The sequence below is a fragment of the Lithobates pipiens genome, unplaced genomic scaffold, assembly GCF_037356315.1.
Source record: "Lithobates pipiens isolate NorthernLeopardFrog02 unplaced genomic scaffold, aLitPip1_a1.2 Scaffold_13, whole genome shotgun sequence".
In the NCBI taxonomy this organism is placed as follows: Eukaryota; Metazoa; Chordata; class Amphibia; order Anura; family Ranidae; genus Lithobates; species Lithobates pipiens.
In genome coordinates this window covers 18,068,770-18,073,384 of record NW_027507718.1, presented here as the reverse complement: position 1 = coordinate 18,073,384, position 4,615 = coordinate 18,068,770, and the positions used below count along the sequence as shown (strand labels likewise).

Here is a 4,615-nt window from a genome sequence, read left to right as displayed (position 1 = left end):
ATAACACAGCCACCAAGTCCTTTCACATATACGTATACAAAACATATAAAACATACTATACAACTTGAGATACTTATCTCTGTACTTATTCGCCACACAGCTGAAGTAGCTATAGCTTATTATATGACCATTGTGCGCAGCTTTGACAGACTACAAGCCTCTTCTCACAAGGTTCTGAGTGCAAATGGAAATACTAGCTACTGAATTTGGTTCATAACAAGTATCTTTTGAAAAATGCATTCAGTAGCTCTTTTCTTGCTCGAATCCGCCATCATGGACATAGTCCGCGTGCAGTCGATCAAACTTACTCGGGTAACAAAAGTACTCGGGCAGACATCCCAACTTGCAAAAACTAATTTCAGGGAGGTGGCAAACTCATTTCAGGGAGGTGGGTGTGGCTTAAACCGTGCTACATATTGAGCGTGGCTTAAATGGGGTGTGGTTTTATAGAGTCTGAGGCCGCGTACACACGCGGGGACTGTTCGCTGAAACTTTGTTCGTCAAACAGTTGCCGCAACAGTCCGCTCAAAATTTGCATGAGCGGACTTGCCCACACACGGCACTTTTTGAGCGGACTGTTTCAGCGAACTGTTTGCCAAACAGTTCGCTCAACTTTTGAAATGAACGGACTCGCCCACGTAAGGCGGAGGCAAGTCCGCCCATTTCGAGCGCGTGTACAGGTAGGCGGGGCCCGCGAAGGAGACGTCGCGGGCACCGCCGCCTGGAATGGACTTAAAGGGACACCCAACGCCGAAAAAAATCGGCGTGGGGGTTCCCCCAAAGTCCACAACAGACCCTTGTCCGAGCACGCTACCCGGCCGGCCAGGAAAGGGGGGGCGAGCGAGCGCGCCCCCCCCCTGAGCCGTACCAGGCCGCGTGCCCTCAACATGGGGGGTGCCTTGGGGAAGGGGGGGCCGCGCGGCCCCCCCACCCCAAAGCACCTTGTCCCCATGTTGATGAGGACAAGGGCCTCTTCCCGACAACCCTGGCCGTTGGTTGTCGGGGTCTGCGGGCGGGGGGCTTATCGGAATCCGGGAGCCCCCTTTAAGAAGGGGGCCCCCAGATACCGGCCCCCCACCCTATGTGAATGAGTATGGGGTACAATGTACCCCTACCCATTCACCTGTGAAAAAAAGTACAAAAAAAACACAACACAGGGTTAAAATATTTTATTGCACAGCTCCGGGGGTCTTCCGTCTTCGGGGGTCTTCTCGCCGGACTCCTCCGCTATCTTCGTGTAGCTCTTTTGCTAGCGGAGGAGTCCGGCTTTCTTCCTCCCCGCCGCCGGCCTCTTCTTCCGACTTCGGGGGTCTTGTCCCCCTCTTCGGTTCTTCTGCCGGGCCACCGCGCCTTCTTCTAGCTCTTTTAGAGGCGGTGGCCCGGTCTTCTGTCGCCGCCTTCCGTTCTTCTTCTTCTTCTTCTTCTTCTTCTTCTTCTTCTTCTTCTTCTTCTTCTTCTTCTTCTCCAGGAGATGTTGACACGTCGCTCTCTCCGGCCGGAATGCCAGAGCCACGCTGTGCTGCCACTTATATAGTGCCAATGGGGCGGTGTCACATGGTATATGTCACATGGGTTGGTCACATGGGTTGATGTCACATGGGGACTATGACATTGTAAGGGGGCGGGGGGGTCACCATGTGACATCAACCCATGTGACCAACCCATGTGACATATACCATGTGACACCGCCCCATTGTCACTATATAAGTGGCAGCGCAGGGCGGCTCTGGCATTCCGGCCGGAGAGAGCGTCGTGTCAACATCTCCTGGAGAAGAGGAAGAAGAACAAGAAGAAGAAGAAGAAGAACGGAAGGCGGCGACGGCGACAGCGGCGACAGAAGACCGGGCCACCGCCTGCAAAAGAGCTACAAGAAGGCGCGGTGGCCCGGCAGAAGAACCGAAGAGGGGGACAAGACCCCCGAAGTCGGGAGAAGAGGCCGGCGGCGGGGAGGAAGAAAGCCGGACTCCTCCGCTAGCAAAAGAGCTACACGAAGATAGCGGAGGAGTCCGGCGAGAAGACCCCCGAAGACGGAAGACCCCCGGAGCTGTGCAATAAAATATTTTTTCTCGTGTGTTGTGTTTTTTTTTTGGGTACTTTTATTTTACAGGTGAATGGGTAGGGGTACATTGTACCCCATACTCATTCACATAGGGTGGGGGGCCGGTATCCGGGGGCCCCCTTATTAAAGGGGGCTCCCGGATTCCGATAAGCCCCCCGCCCGCAGACCCCGACAACCAACGGCCAGGGTTGTCGGGAAGAGGCCCTTGTCCTCATCAACATGGGGACAAGGTGCTTTGGGGTGGGGGGGCCGCGCGGCCCCCCCTTCCCCAAGGCACCCCCCATGTTGAGGGCACGCGGCCTGGTACGGCTCAGGAGGGGGGGCGCGCTCGCTCGCCCCCCTTTCCTGGCCGGCCGGGTAGCGTGCTCGGACAAGGGTCTGTTGTGGACTTTGGGGGGACCCCCACGCCGATTTTTTTCGGCGTTGGGGTTCCCCTTTAAGTCCATTCCAGGCGGCGGAGCCCGCAACGTCTCCGTCGCGGGCCCCGCCTACCTTCACACGCGCTCGAAATGAGCAGACTTTCCTCCGAGCGGGAACAGTTTGCTCATTTCGAAAGTAGCCTACACACGGGCGGACTGTTCGCTCAAACAAAGTTTCAGCGGACAGTTTTTCGGAATTTCCGAAAGACTTTGTCCGTCAAACTGTCCGCTGAAACTGTCCGCTGAAAGCCCACACACGGGCGGACTGTCCGCTGAAACACTGTTCAGCGGACAAAGTTGAGCGAACAGTCCGCCCGTGTGTACGCGGCCTGAGATGACTTACATAGTGCAGAATGTAGTACTGTTAAATAGGGACTGTACAGTGCGGAGTATATGGCGGTGGGTAGTATGTGCAGGAGAGGAGTGCGGAGTGTATGTAGGTGGGTATAATGTGCATGTGATGGTGTCAGTAGGGTAGTGGATGGTGTCAGTAGTTCTTTATTTTTATTATTTCTTTACAATTTTTTAAATTATTTTTTACAATTTTTTTTTTTTTTCACAATGATTGGGGGTGGGAGGTAGTGAACAGTGTCAGTAGAGCAGTGTGTCAGTAGTTTTTTGTTGTTATTATTTTCTCTATTATTTTGTACAATTTTGTTGTTTATTATTTTCTTCAAATAATTTTTTTAAATATTTTTTTCACAATGCTTCAGGGGAAAGGGAGGGGAGTATGTGGCGGTGATGGTGTCAGTAGGGCAGTGGATGGTGTCAGTAGTTTTTATTTTTACATATTGTTTATTTTTATAATTCTTTTTTTTTTTTTTTTTTCAATGGGGGGAGGGGGTTGGGGCAGTGGACAGTGTAGGTATGGCAGGGGCTGGTGTCGGTAGTTTTTTATTTTATATATTTTTTTGTAATTAAATTTTTTATAATTTTCGTGTATGCTTTGATAAGATATCAGGGGTCTAAATAGAACCCTGACATCTCCCCTTTGAGACAGAGAAAGAGGCTGAGGACAGAGGTTCTCCAGTGCCTTTCTTAGCAATGAAGATGAATGGACAGAAGACAGCGACGCCTGTCCATTCATAAACTGAGCATAGTGACACACAGGTTAGTCTGCTCAGTTTTCACAGGACACAGGAGCGATCTCGCTCCCTGTGTCCAATTCAGAAAAGGCACGGGCCAGTAAATGACCGGTCCCTTCCTCTGCTCGCCATTCTGACAGATCTGAAGAAGGGGGCTGGAGGAGGAGGATATAGGGAGCCGAAGAAGAAGGGGGTGAAGGACATGGAGGGGGACTGGAGGTGGAAGATGATACAGCGAACAGTCGGGAATGATCGGTGCAGCAGGAGGGACAGCTGTGATCACCGGTCTTCCTGGATAGCTTTTTAGCCGTCAGCCGTGGGAGGGAGAGAAGGAGAAGCGGATGTCAGCTATACAGGGAGATCAGTGTTCACAGCTGTCCCTCCTGCTGCACCGATCATCCCTGACTGTGAACCTGGGGATCATCCAGGATCAGCCTCACAGCCGGGATATTGGGCAGCACTTGCGGGTGTCCAGGAACCACCCCCCAAATGCCGGAGGCTCCCGCACCTCGCGGGAGGCTCCCCCACCTCACGGGAGGCTCCCGCACCTCGCGGGATACTTGAGATGTCTGGGTGAACTGGATCTCAGGGACAGTGTACTCAGGTCCTTTTTTAGTTCATGAATGATACCAACCGCTCCATCATAAGAAATGTAAAGGGCCCTGTTCATGATGGAGATGTATTGACCCTGTTGGAATCGGAATGTTAAGCTAGAAGATTAAGCTAGCTTTGCCTCATAAAAAAATACATTCAGCAAAACTAGTTGAATATACTCATAATCAGGGCTTTTTTCAGCTGCACCGGAACTGCGTTTTGGAACCTTTGGCAGCCCTCTCCTCTCCTCCCCAGCCTGTCATTTAATACTGAAGCCAGTAGCAGAAGTTTTCTGCACAGTGCACTTCCTTTACTGGCTTCTCTGTGCTAGCACTCTGTACTCCGGGCTGATGCCCTCGATCACTAGTGAGTGCTTCAAGTCCCAACCTTCAGCTGCTTCAGTGATTCAGGAGGAAGCTTCCATCCCTGCTTGCCACCGCTACTCAGACTTTGTAGCA

The 4,615-nt window shown here is 52.1% G+C and overlaps 1 pseudogene; it reads left to right on the top strand.

The window, feature by feature from the left end:
* The first annotated feature begins 273 nt into the window (after positions 1-273).
* Positions 274-4,290, top strand: LOC143975836 (small ribosomal subunit protein eS28 pseudogene; annotated as a pseudogene).
* Positions 4,291-4,615: the final 325 nt, after the last annotated feature.